This window comes from Rhinolophus sinicus, chromosome 17 (assembly GCF_057876585.1).
Source record: "Rhinolophus sinicus isolate RSI-liver-muscle chromosome 17, RSI-T2T, whole genome shotgun sequence".
Classification (NCBI taxonomy): Eukaryota; Metazoa; Chordata; class Mammalia; order Chiroptera; family Rhinolophidae; genus Rhinolophus; species Rhinolophus sinicus.
Window position 1 is genome coordinate 50,772,130 of NC_142517.1, and position 14,171 is coordinate 50,786,300.

At 43.6% G+C, this 14,171-nt stretch overlaps 1 protein-coding gene across 11 annotated transcripts in view; it reads left to right on the forward strand.

Moving 5' to 3' along the window:
- The window catches only part of ST6GAL1 (ST6 beta-galactoside alpha-2,6-sialyltransferase 1), a 133,470-nt gene that overhangs the window by 42,127 nt on the left and 77,172 nt on the right, over window positions 1-14,171 (forward strand). For 7 of the 11 annotated variants that reach the window (XM_019752122.3, XM_074329230.2, XM_074329228.2 and 4 more), the window contains exon 2: window positions 5,302-5,439. The gene's annotated coding sequence lies outside the window, so the exon portion shown is untranslated. Of the gene's footprint in view, window positions 1-5,301; window positions 5,440-11,601; window positions 11,717-14,171 lie in introns of all 11 variants that reach the window. The other 4 variants (XM_074329231.2, XM_019752125.3, XM_074329226.2 and 1 more) reach the window with 3 other exon arrangements.

Here is a 14,171-nt window from a genome sequence, read left to right on the forward strand (position 1 = left end):
TATATCCAAATTATTAATCAAATGTGAGGGTGGAATAATGGCATTTTCAGATATGAGAAGTCTCAAGTATTTTGCCTCCCATACATTCTTTCTGAGGAAGCTGTTGAAGATATGTTCCTCCAACATTAGGGAGTAAATTAACACAGTAGAAATGGATTTTCCCTTTACACCCAGAGAGCTACTAGCTCAGGTTGGAGTAGGAGGACAGAAGTTTCCAGAATGCAGAGTTTCAAGAAATTAAAAAATAAACAAACAAGCGAAAAACTGTTAGAAAGTTGAGGGTTGAATTAATGATAGGTACTGATAGCTAAGGAATGTACAGGAGAGGAATTAATCATAACACACCACATGGCCGAGCTGTGAACAGTAATTTTTCTGGTTATAATAATGTAACTTCTAGTGCTGACTTAAAAAAAAATGGTATAACTATATTAAGAGAATGTGGGAAGTAGAAGAGGTAAGTGGGACGGTGGTAAAGGGAGTTAAATCCTCATTTTCTATAGTAGGAAGTCAATGAATAATATTTGAAAAAAAAGAGCCATATAAGCATGTTGTTTAGATACACTGAGGGAACTCTAGACATGAGTTAACAACTCGAGAGAAGAGTTGACAGTTGTTGCATTTGGGCAACAGAAATTAGGGGCATGGTGGGGTGTGGCAGGGTGTGAAATCATGTATGTGTATTGCTTTGACTAAGAAAAGGACTTAGTGCCTCCCCATATATCCAGATTGGCATCTCAAATAGGCACAATTAAAATTGAGTGATTATTTGCTGCAGAAAACATAGTAACAGCACTGTCACAGGAATGAGGAGAGTACCCTCCTTTGGGAAGTTTGCATATGGCAGTGACAGAAGAACTTTCCTTTTCTAGTTCTCTGAGAATAAATTCTTATACCATTTCTCTTTTTGCCAGAACCTGTGTATTCAGTGTTCAACTCATCTTTAATTTCAGCTCCTTTATTGACAGAACTTGGCCTAGCTTTATCCTAACAGTGGAGGAGGGAAGAAAGGCTTCGGGAGGCAGGCCAGTTGTGGGATTCTGGCTTAGTCACTTAACAGTTTTGTGCTTGGGCACTTTCCTTAAGCTCTGTTTCCTCACCTGAAAATGAAGAAAACTCTTTTTGCCTCCTAGGATTGTGTGAGGACTAAATGAGTAATTTAGTACACAAAGTTCCTGGCACATAGTAATTGCTAAAAAAAAATTAAATTAAAAAAATATAAAGGAACACTATGGTTAATGCTTGGTTTAGGACAGGAGCCCTGTATCTGGGCCCCACAGATGAACCATCCTGATCGGGCCAGAGCTCTGGGAGAGGAGGCGAGCGCAGAAATATTCCAGGAAGTTTTCTGATTTTAGCAGAAGTTCTTATTGTATTTTGGGTACAGTGTCTTCTGATCTGACTGCAGAGCTCAGCACATTTGTAGAGACTCAGATCCTGTAATGTTTTATGCACAAGAATCGATAAAAGCTCTTAGCTAATTTAGGTTGCATGTCCAAACACAATCAGAACCATTACTCACATCCCAGATAATGTGGAGTAATGGGTTCAGGGCTAACAGGATTATCTTTTATTGCAGGACCCCTGTGGGCCTTGTGGTGGTCTCTCTTTTAAGCCAGGGACCTGGGGCCAGAGCTCTGCCCCTGTGACAGGCTAACCCATTCTCTGACTCAAAATCGAGCTCTTTAGTTATGGTCCTACTTGGAGGATGTTTACATCAGGGGATGCTGGCTGTGAAATTCTTAGGGTGTATGGTCTTGGCTCATTTTATGAATTTCTTTGAGTTCATTGGTTCTTGGTAGGTTCTCGAAAGCCTAGTTCTGGTCTGTGGTCAGTGCCTTGTACATTGTACACCTGAAGGAAACATGTGCTGGGGGCATGTGGGAGTTAACGAGGTCAAGGCAGCCTCTCATGTATTTGCTCTCTTCCTTAAAATCATTTTTGGATGCTTCTGGATCTGACTGAGGGTGGAGGGGAAAGATTAGCGGAGGAGCGGCCAGGGGCTGTAAGGTAGGGGGACTGTGCAGGCAGGAGTGAGGGCAGGAGAGACAAAGAAGAGAACAGGGCCTGAGAATGAGGAAGCAGATAAGTAAAACTTTGACTGGTTAGGCCTTGGTAAAAATAGTGAAACCAGATCTGGATGTCAAGCCAGGAACCTTTGTGGGACAGGAGGGAGGGCAAAGAGCAGAAGACACACAGGGTATAGTGGGGTCGTGCCTTAAATAGATGCTGTATTAAAACTTTAAGGAAGCACATGAATGTCTGTCTTTCAGGGACAGAAGGATGCAAGGTTACCGTGTGATCAGCTGAATGTGTAATACTGATAGGAGAAGTTAGTATTAGCAACTTAATAGAAAAAACTTATAATAGAAAAATCTTATAATACAAAAATCTACCTTCTCTATAGCTCTGTTATTGTTTATTTCTCATGTTTCTGCAAAGCCACACCAGCAATGCAAGGCTCTCCTATCCATTTGCCTCATCATTCAAAAGCCCAGGTACAACCTTTGGAAGGAAGTTAAAAAATAAAAATAAAAAAAGGCTTTGAACAGCCATAATGGATGGCCAAAGCCCTACACTGGGTCATGGGTCATGAGTCCCTCTGCTCTCACAGCCTGATTAGACTTCAGCGAACTGGAGCTAGCTGGGATCCCAGAGCTGCTCTAAACCAAGCTCTTTAGGAGTTATTGAAGGGATTCAGGGGAAACTTACAAAAATACAAAGGAGGAAGTACAGACCCAGGCTTGCAGCCACTAGAAAGCCACCAAGCCTCTGGTCTCTCTGGGGCTGCACGGTTTCCGGTCTGCCTCTCCCCAGGGCTGTGCCCTGATTTCTTTGTAAGCCAACTTCCTCTCCTTCTGCAGGCCCCCAACACCCCATCACTTGATCTTGTGCTTGGTATTTGCTTCTCACGATGCCACCACCAGCTCACTGTAGTCTTTTTTATAGTTGCAATTTGGAAAGTGTCTGATTGGTCTAGCTTCCTTATTTGGTGTGAGTTGCTTTTAAATCAGAATTCCACTCTTTGTCCATCTGGGGAGGCCCAAGAGTGTGAGTGGGTTGGGTAGTGGCAGGTTGGGCAGGTAGAATGACTTGCCTATTTGAGTAACATTGCAGGTTTGCAAACCATCTTTCAAAGGATTGAAAGCATTACTAGAACCCCACATTCCCTTACTAGTCTGCAGATTGCTGTGGCTGGCGTGCAGGATGCATGGAGTAGAGTGGCAAGAAGGGGCAGGTCAGCTAGGAAGGGGCATAAGACTTGGGTTCCTAGGGTCTTTGTCTGGGTCACAGGGCCACATAAATCCATTAAGTCTGTTTGGACAGATTATTTGGCGAATTATCCATCTCTCACTGAAGGTTTGGCTTGGAGTAAGAGGAAGATGAGAGGCTGGCTAGAGAGAGATGGAGAGTGGCAGCCTCCTTCCTGTCAAGGAGACAGATGTGTCAGCAGCTCAGTAGTCCCCACACCCTGAGAGCACCTTGTTATTGTTTCCTGGGGAAGGCTCCTTACTGGCAAGCTCCCAGGTGGCCACCAGCTCAGCTGTGTTTGCAGGTACAGATGTCTTCCTAGCCTGGCTCACTCTCCCCATAGCAACTCTGGCTCCTGGTGTTTTGTTGGCATTAATTATAGACAATAGCAAAGTGCTCAAATGCTGCAAGCCACTTTTTTTTTTTTTTTCTATCTCACCCAATGCCTTTGTTGTTTGCTCTTAATCTTTGTAAGACCTTGACATTCCCATGCCCTCAAAAGGCTCGCTTCAGCTTGTTTCATCTGATATTAGTGTTAGTTCCTATTGGCATCTGCACTCTTGCGGGATGATGCTTGTTTGTGTCTCAGGGTCTCTTTCTCCTGGACACCATCCTGTGCATCACCACTCCTTCTCTGATCCTCAGTGATTTCTCACTTTTTCCCTCCTTACCAATTTTTACTCATGCACCACCCTCTGCCCTCCCCAAGCTTGATCTGGGAGATCATTTTATTATCATGGATCTTATCTTAGACTTGGGCTGAGCTAAGTATTAGCATGAAATATGAAAACCCAGACTCCTTGGAAGCCACACTCATTTCCACTAGGAATGTTACACATGAGAAATTTGGAAATTTTTTGACCCAGCAATTTGACTTCTAAAGACTGTGTCTTAAGGAAGTAACCATGGATTTCCTCCAGAAATTAAGTTTTACAAAGCACTACCGTGTTTCCCCGAAAATAAGCCCTAGCCGGATCATCAGCTCTAATGTGTCTTTTGGAGCAAAAATTAATATAAGACGCGGTCTTGTCTTATATTATATTAGACCCAGTTTTATATTGTAGTAAAATGAGACCGGGTCTTATATAAATTTTTGCTCCAAAAGACGCATTAAAGCTGATGGTCCAGGTAGGTCTCATTTTCGGGGAAACACGGTATTTATAATTAGCAAAAAACATTGGAAATGAGTTAAATGTCCAGCCTTTGGGGGTGGGGTACAATTTGTGGTACAGCCACATTGCCCAGCTTTATTGCGTCTTTGTAAAAAATCTGGATAATAAATAAAACCAGGAAGGGTGTGTTACCTGTAGTTATCTTGAGTGGAAAAAGAATAGGTAACTTTTTTCCTTCTTTTGACTTAATTATATTTTCTAAAATTTCTAGATGGAACATAAATTTCGTTGGCATTAGGGAAAACAACAATTACTTTAAAAACAAATGCTATCCACCCAGACAGCTGTAATCATATATGGATTGCAAATTTAGGCTCATAAAAATGCTCCCCAAATAAATTAGAAATTGAATTCACATTTGTAACGTTATAAATAATATACTATAGGTCAAAGGGAGACTGTGAGCAAGTTTGATGTATTTGTTGATTAAAATCAGTTGTCCACAAGCCTTATCTAAACTTAAGTCTTCTTATTGCTGCTTTTCTTGCCAATGACAACAAGTAAGCAGCACCAGGACTCAGTGACTGTAGTGTTAGGTGGATGCAAAAGTAATTGTGGTTTTTGCAATTACTTTTAACCTTTTAAACTGCAATTACTTTCGTACCAACCTTATAGTTGGCTTTGCTTAATCTACGTTTTACTCTGAAATTGCTCAGCTCCAGAAGGAGTAGGTCTGCGTGAATAGATGGCCAGTTTGAGTGCTGGGAAGAAGGCTGGCTCCTTTAGGTGAGGCTGTCGTTCTGGAAGGGGCTGTGCAGTGGTAGGAGTGACCAGGGCTGGGAGTGGGAGGAGCGAGGTGCTTGCCCTCCTGCATGTGTTAACATATGTGCCTCTGGTGCTCAGCAGGCAACTTTGCTTTTTTTTTTTTTCTGTGCAGACAAGGTAGAGCCAACTGTGCAGCGTTCTGTAGCCAGCAGCCCAGAGAGAAGCAGTGAAGTCATGGAGCCCAGCTGAAGTGAACTGGCCATCTTGAAACTGCCCCAGCCTGGTACCAGGTCTTTGTCCTAGTGCTGAGGTAAGACCCCTGGAGTCCCAGCTTGGGGACAGAAGGCAGAATGCCTCCTGTTGGGGTGTGTGTGTGTGTAAACCTCCTTCCATAAGGCTCAGGTAAGAAGGAGCTGTTATTCCTGGTTCAGTCAAACCACCCGATTCTACCTCAGCCCATTGGGAGGCAAAATCATTTGGTGGCTAAAGAGACTTTGGTTTTTCAGAGCACGTCTTTTGGAATCTTAACAGGGAGCTGTATTTTCTCAATTGCTGGTGATTTGTGCTCCAAAGGGAGTAGATTTATTCTCTAGATAAGACTGAACCTAATTCAGGTAAATGCTTAACTTACGTGCACCTGTTGTGTTCTGCAAGGAAAGTCAAGCTCTTAGGAAACCCTTCCTCCCCTTGCCCTCCCTCTCCCCCTCTTTCCCTTTCATTCCCCTCCCCCATCTTTTTTTCTCCCCTCCCTTTTCCCCCTCCCATCCCTCTCCCTCTCCCTCTGTCTCTCTCTCCAACCCAGGGGAACAGAGTGACAGAAATTATGTGGGGGAGGTTATTGCAAAACATTCCACTAAGCTCACTAAAAAAATGACTAATTACCTAGTTATGTTTTGATTATAAAGGTAATATGTGCTTATAGACATTTGGAAAACTATTGAGTGGAAGGAAATAAAACAAGCCTGCAATCCCATCACTGTCAACAATCGTCCAGGTAGTTTTCACTAAGGTTACTCTTTAAGCCCCCACAGCATGTTGACTTCTCCTGCATGGAAATAGAACAATGAGGCAGAAAGAACACTCACTTCGGAGCCAGGAGAACTTGCTTCTAGTCTGGAGGCTGTCGAAAGCAGATTTTTAAGTATTCAGGAATTTTGCAAACTGATTGTTAAAGATTGTTGGCAGCTTGAAAGTGACCATGGTGGGGAAATGTATACCACAGACATTAGCTAGTGCTATAAACCAGGGCTGTTTCGTTTTGGAGATTCAGATTACCAGCACATCCTGTGTTCCCCTGCTTGTTCTACCACCAACAGGCTGGGAGGCATGGGCAAGTCACTTCACCTGTGCACCCCTCTGCTTCCCCTCCTGTGAACAGTAGGTGCTCACTAAGCATTCCTGGAATGATGAATGAGTGAGATTTCTGCTCTTATTGTCCCATAAGACAGATGTGAGGGTCCCATAAGACAGTGAAAGTGAAATCTTTTGCATATTGTGAGGCTCCCTGCCCATAGCGGGAGGGGGTTTAGTCGATGGAGAGAACTTGCTGGCATTTCCCCCTTTGGTTCTCCCTCCTTGGGGGAGTCTGTGAATTACTGACAGCCTTTCATAAGGGCAGATGAAAACTCCCCATTTACTGACCAACATCTGTGGCAAATTTCCTTTCTGGAAAAATCAAGAAGTCGGTCAGAGAGAAGTGTGAAAAGGAAGCCCCAGCGCTGCTAGTTGTGAGAACCAGGACTGAAATCAGAGCTTTTGACTCATAAGTACTAATGGGGTGTGGGGTGGGGGGAGAGTTAGAGGGGAGGAGGAGAAAGGGCACTTCCTGCCAAATGTGAAATTTAAACAAAAGCCTCTTTCTTCAAAGCCCTGCTGTCAGCAGATTAGAGCTAATTGAATCAGCATAATGGACCCCCATCCTCTGCCCTTCTCCCTTTACTTTCTGAACTTCTTGGTTCCTTCTGGCCTCCTTCCTGTGTACCCTGAAGGAGGGGGATGAGAGAAGGTGAGGCATCGGTTAAGCACCAGTTTACTCTGTAGAATTGTAGTTTGGAAAATTATAAAGGAGGACAGGACTGTGGGAGCCCTCTGGTCCTACACTGTCATTTGAAGAAGCCAGGTCACACAGCTAGTGATTCTCGTGCCTGAGGTGAAGGTATGAAGGTATGTGCTCCTGAGGAGGCAGGGAACCAGGCTGAGGGCATGGGGACGGGGCACTGCCCTGAAGTCCGCCCAGTCATTGAGCCCTCGCATACAACTGGCAAGGGGGCTTGGCGGATGGTGTGCTAGTGCCAGCCCTGGTTCTCCCCTGCTGAGTCCGTCCCCTGCATCTGCTGCCATAGCCCCAATGCACTTCTTGAGGTGTTCCTCTGGTGTGCTTGGAATTAAGCCTCCTTCCTTACTGGGGGCTTGGTTTTCCAGGTCAGTGAAATCAGCTGAGAAGCTCTTGTTCTGAGGACCTTTGGGTGTATGTATGAGGAAGGGAAGGGAAGAGTGTTGATTGAGCTCATGATGGCGCCAGGCACGATGCTTTGTGCTCTGTCTGTATGATCTCACTTATTTCTGCAACAACCTAGCAAGGGAGGTTATTTCTGTCCCCATGTGGCAGAAGTAGTAATTGAGTCTTACAGAGACTTGCCCAAGATCTCACAGTTCTTAAGCAATAGAGATGTAAACTGAGCCTATCTGTGACCTCTACAGCTTCTCTAAGTGAGTGCTTTTTACAGCAACTACTCACTCACATGGGAGGGAGTTCCCAAATCCAGTTCCAACAAGCAGGGTCCCTTTTCCCAGGGGACATCATTCCATTTCTGAAGCTCAGAGTGCTTGGAACTTTACAAAGGGCCACACTGTTCCTTTCAATCCTAAGGATTCTTCCTTGTACAGGAAAACAGCTTAGAGTTGGGAGCATCCATGTCACGCGGGGTGGCATGTGGGGTCTCTAGTCCTGCTCCCCACATAAGAACGCAGGACATGGTGAGGGCAAAAAGCAACACCCATGGAGCCATAGATAGAGGAGTCATACCACTATAGTCTCGCTGGCGGCATCCGCCTCTCTGCAATCCGCAATCCACAATCCTCCCTTGCTAGCCCCCATTTTCTGCTAGCGTAGCCACAGCAGTTATATTGATGGCCAATGGCTCACTGGTTACAGCTGACAGCCAACTAGCCACAGCTGATGGCCATCCAATCACAGTGGATGGCCACCTACTAACCGAGTGAGCACCTTTCCACGTGAGGGCGAGAGCCTAGAAACTGCACTCCTGGCTTTGTCCCCACAATCCAGAATCCTTTAGTGTGGTTTCCTTATTCATGTGATGTCCCAGGAGTGAGGTGGAGTGCTGGTGGCCCCAGGTTCCTCAGCCAGTTCGAAGCAGTGGTCTTCTTAGCCTTTGGACTCTCAGTACTCTCTCCAGGGGAAGAAACTGAGGTGGATCTGTTTGGTTTTCCTCTGTGTTTGGGTAAGAGATTATTTGTCTGTCAAGACAGACCTAATTTAATTCCATAGCTATTTACTGAAAGCCTACTGTTTGCACACCCAAATATCCTGGTCCCTGTTTGGGCATTCGGCTGTGACAAGGGGAGGAGCTCCCTATATCAAGACTGTATATGATATATATCGTTCTGTAACTACTCATCTGTGATCCTTCCTGAAAGAATTCTAATGGGGGAAATTAAGTCTCAAATTGCTCTCTGTGTCCCAGGGTTCCTAGACCTCTAAAAACAGAGTTTTAAGTGCTCAACCTGTTAACGGGGGAACAAAGCAGTAAATGGGGTCAGGCTCTTAGGAAGCTCCCTGCAGAGGGGTAGGGCTGAGGGGAGGAGGCAGAGTGGCAGAGGGAGCACTTTGGGTAGGCACTGCTAAGTTGGGTGGGTGTCTTTGCCGGTGGAGCTGGAGTTGATGGCAGAGCTGAGTGCACATACAGTTTTGTAGACAATCAAGAATCCTATTCATTTGTAGCCCTGATTAACTTCAGAAGGAGAACCATCTCCTTTTAACAGGGCACTCAGAATGTGAATCAGGGCTAACGAGTTCCTTGGAAAGCTGGGTGGTTGGCCTCCACATCTTACATCTGAGGAAATGGAGGCCCAGAAAGGGGAAGGGCCTTGTCTATGACACAAATGAAACTGGAGTCTCTTATCCTGAATATCTGGTCAGGGTCCCTCACACCAAACCATTCTGGCTGCAGGGGGAACAATGTTCTGGGGCGGCGATACAGCCTATTCTTGCTAGCTTGTTTGGCCCAGTAACTGTGATGGGCTAGGTTAGGCTGTTGGAGGGATTTGTGACAATGACAATCTGTAAGGGAGAGGGTGTTCTCTCGATGATGCTAAAGATCCCTGGTTTCTCAGTGATGTCAGCTCTTCACCCTCCTTCTTTTAGATCCTTCCTAGAGGACTTGCTTAGGCCAGAGTGCTATCGCCTAAGGCTTCCTGCTGAGAATTCACCATTGCAGGGAGGCATCGCAGTACACAGAAAAGTGCCCCAGCCTTGAGAACATTTGACCTGAGTTTGAGCCTGGCTTGATCATAGCTGGATGACTACCTGGACTTTTGGACACAGTTTCCTCATCTGTAAAATGGGCTGAATAATAACTATGTAAAGATTAATAATTATTTATATAACATTCTTCCCACAAAGCAGATGACTAATAAATGGAACCCATTATTTTTTTCATGTAGCTCTATTGAGGTATAATTGACAGACAAAAACCTGCACATGTTTAAATTGCACAACTTGATGTGTTTTGACATTTTTATACACTCATGAAATTCTCCCCCAATCAAAGTAAAGAACATAACCATTACACCGCAAAGTTTTCTCTATCACCTTCTCCCTTCCTCCTTTCCCCCTGTGTTCTGCCTCCCATGCCCAGGCTGTCACTAATCTGCTTTCTATCACTACAGGTGCTTTGCATTTTCTAGAACTGACTGTACATAGCATAATACAGCATGTGCTCTTCTTACACTCAGTATAATTATGTTGATAGTCATCCATGTCGTATGTACCAATAGTTCATTCCGTTATTGCTGAGTAGTATTCCATCGTATGGAAATACCACAATTTATTTATCCATTCACCTGCTGACAGACCTTTGGGTTGTTCCCAGTGTTTTGGATATTAAAATGAAGCCACTATAGGCACTTGTGCAAAGATTTTTGTGGGAATGTATATATTCTTTTGTCTTGGGTAAATACCTAGGATTAGAATGGCTGTGCCACATGGTAGGGTATGTTTACCTTTTTAAGAAGCTGCCCAACTGCTTTCCAGAGAGAGTTTGTACCACTTTATACTCCCACCAGTGGTGCATGAGCATCCCAGGTGCTCTACTTCCTTGCCAGCACTTGATATGGTCAGTCTTTTTAAGTTCAGCTATTCTAATATGTGTGTGGCTATCTTATGGTTTTATTTGTATTTCCCTAATGATTAATGATGATCATCTTTTCACGTGCTTACTCGCCATCTGCATATTTCCTTTGGGTGAAATGTCTGTTCAGATTGCTTCTCCATGAAAAAAAAAATGGATTGTTGTTTCTTATGATTGAATTATAGGAATTCTTTATATATTCTACACGCTAGTCCTTTATGGAGATGTTTGCAAATATGTTTTCTAATTCTGTGGCTTGCACATGGTGGGAGACAGTACCAAGTAAATTGATAATTACAATTCAGTTGAATAAGTGCTGTGCACAGAAAGTATGAGGGAAGGTCAGTAATCTTGGGCTGGGAAGTCAGGGAAGCTTCCTGGAGGAGACGGTACGTGAATTGGGTCTTAAAGGAAATTAAAAGTTAGGTGGGGAAGGACAGTGTTGGTAGAAGTTTGTATGTGCAAAGGCATGGGACTACCGAATGTCAGGTGCATGCAAAATTGTAAGTAATTTGATTGGAGCACTGGGGTTTTGTAGTAGAAAAATGTGGACCAGAATTCCAGCAGCCCTGCTTACTGGCTGTGCACCTCCTGTTTTTAAAAAAGCACTTTTTATTTTGAAACAATTATAAATCCACAGAAAGTTGCAAAGATAGTACAGAGGTGTCTGGTGCATCCTTTATTTAGTTTCTTGCAGTGGTCTCATCTTACATAGTTATAGTACAATATCAAAACCATGAATCTGAGTGGTTCTTGTGTACAGTTCTGTCATTTTCTCGATTGTGTAGATTAGTGCAGCCACCACTGAAATCAAGATACAGAGCTCTTCCTTCACCACAAAGCTCTCCTCATGCCACACCAGCATGGCCCCCTCTCCTGTTTGTCATCTCTGTAATTTTGTCATTTTGAGAATGTTCTATAAATAGAATTAATCAAACAATGTGCAACCTTCTGAGACTGGTTTGTTTCCACTCATCGTAATGCACTTCAGGTCCATCTAGGTAGTTGAGAATATCAATAGTTTGCTCTTTTTATTGCTGAGTGGTATGGGTGGGCCACACTTTTACTATTGACCTATTGAAGGACATTTTGGTTGTTTCCAGGTTTTGACTGTTACAGATGAAGCTGCCATGAACAATTGTGTATAGGTTTTTGTGGAGAAGTAAAATTTTGTTTTTCTGGGATAAATGCTTAGAATTGTTGCTGCTAAGTTTTGTGGTAAGTATATTTTTATTTTTAAAGAAACTGCCAAACTCATTTTTAGAGTGGCTGTACCATTTCATATTTTCACCAGCAATGTAGGAGACATTCACTTTCTCCATCTTAACAGCACTTGGTGTTATCATATTTTTATTTTAGTTCTAAAAGGTGGGCAGTGGCATCTCATTATGATCTTAATTTGCATTTCTCTAATGGCTAGTTGGATGACTCCTGCTTTTTCTGTTTCTCATTTCTGACTGTGAATCTAGACCTCAGCCTGTACTTGTTAAATGTGAGAAGTAGAGGACCAATCCCACCACTTCTGGAGCTGCCCTGGCAGTCTGACTTGCTTGGTCATTTGACCAGGTTAGTCAGTTACAGGAGATCCTTCCTTCTTGATTGCCCTGCATGGCTCCAGGAAAGTGATATTTTATAGAGCTCCATATTTTTCTATGGAGGGTTTTTTTATTTTTTTCCGTAGATGAGCAAACAGTCTGTAAGATTTTTTACTGTGCTGTGTGGTAAGTTCTGTCTTCACCCTGACACTCCCTGGTGCCAGTGTGCCAACATCTCTACCTGGCAGCTGAGATGAAGAAACATCTGGAGACACAGGATGATTGTTTTCTCAGTGTTTGGAGGGGTCTGAAGTATCTAAAGTGTAAAGGGAAGCTGCCATGCCCTCCGGCCCTTTTTACACTCACCTTGTATTTTTTTTTGCTTATAGATAGAGAGGCAGCTCTAATGTGCTGGAAAAAATAATAATGGTAGCTGAAAATTATACAGAACTTATGTCCCAGGTACAAAGTGCTTTATATATATTAACCCACTTAATCCCCAAAATAATCCTAAGAGTTAAGTATCTCCATTTTATAAAGGAGGAAACCTAGGCACTGAGAGGTTTCAGAGCTAGTAACTGGCTAAGTTAGGATTTGAACCCAGACAGTCTGACACTCACTCAAGTCTGTCCTATTAGTCATTGTGCTATATTATCTCTGTACTAGGGCCGATGGAACCGCGTGTGCTGTGCACCTTGCTGTGTGATGAAGGGTTCTCCCCAGGGCTATGTGGGAGGGGAGAGAGGGTTTGCCGTGGGCGTTCTCTGGGGCATTGACATGTTGTGATGTTGAGATGGGAACTGTAGCAGGTGGGAAGTGTTTTCCCAGGGGAATGGGGTGCTCCTTGGAGGCCATACGTTGTCCAGGTGTGAGTGGGGTCTGAAGACAGTTCTGTTCCCCGAGCCTGATGTGCACTCAGGACTGGCTCACATATACTGTGGGAAGAGCCTGGAGGAGGAGGATGTGGAAGCCCTGACCTTGGGGTATAGCACAAGACTGCACTGGCCCCCAGACTCTCACCCACCTGCCTGTGCAGTAGCAGTAGTAACCTTCATCTTGCCCTGATCCCATGGGGACTGAGACTAGATCAGAGCCACACCTAACAGGGCTGGGTCATCTTTTTTAGGGTTTGTTTTCAAGTGTGGTTATGACTCAGCCAACTTATTACTCACCTGAATACAGTGTGCGATGATGGTGGTTTTGATCATTATACAGATTTTTAAAAATAACTTTATTTAGGCACAGTTTATACTCCATGACATTAACTTGCTTTAACTGTAAATTCAGTAAGTTTTTGTCACTTTACTGAGTTGTGCAATCATCACAATCCAGTTTTAGAACACTTCCATCATTGGTGGGGTCATCCTCACATGGAAAAGGCAAGAATATTATATTTCATGGAAATAGTCCCACAATTTTTTTTCTGGAGTTAGTGCTGTGTTCCCAGAAGGAGGAGCTCATTAATTACTTCAGTTAGTATTTAATGAGAACCTGCTGGAGTCCACAGCTGGGCTAAGTGCAAAAGGTAATAAAGAGAAAAACAAGTGGCTGCTTCCCTGTGGCTGACAAACTTCCTACTGCAGATACTTTTAAACATAACCTACGTGCATGTCTGGATGTCCTGGCAGCTGCCACGCAGGTATTTGTTTTCTACCTGTGGCTCTTAATTGAGGACCAGGCAAGGGCCTTGCTTTTGTGATACAGGCATACCTCATTTTATTGTGCTTTGCTTTTTATCTGTGCTTTGCAGATGTTGCTGCATTTTTTAAATTATTTTATTTTATTTTTTTACAAATTGAAGGCAAGACCCTTACTTGATTTATTGCAGTCTGGAATCGAACTTGCAGTATCTCCGAGGTATGCCTGTGCATTGAAATTATTGGCTGAGCAGAAAGGAGAGTACTCTCCAACATCTGCAAACAGCTCTAGGCTTTGGCAAGCCTGGATGTAGGATCTGGGAAGAAAAGAAAGTAGGTATGCTGTTTACTGTGCGAAGACTCAACAGGTGGAATTGGGGTAATGGGTAAGGATGTGTAGATGCCTGACCACTGCACTGTACATCTGAAGCTGAAGTTGAATAATATTGAATGTCAACTATAATGAAATATATATATATATATATATATATATATATATAT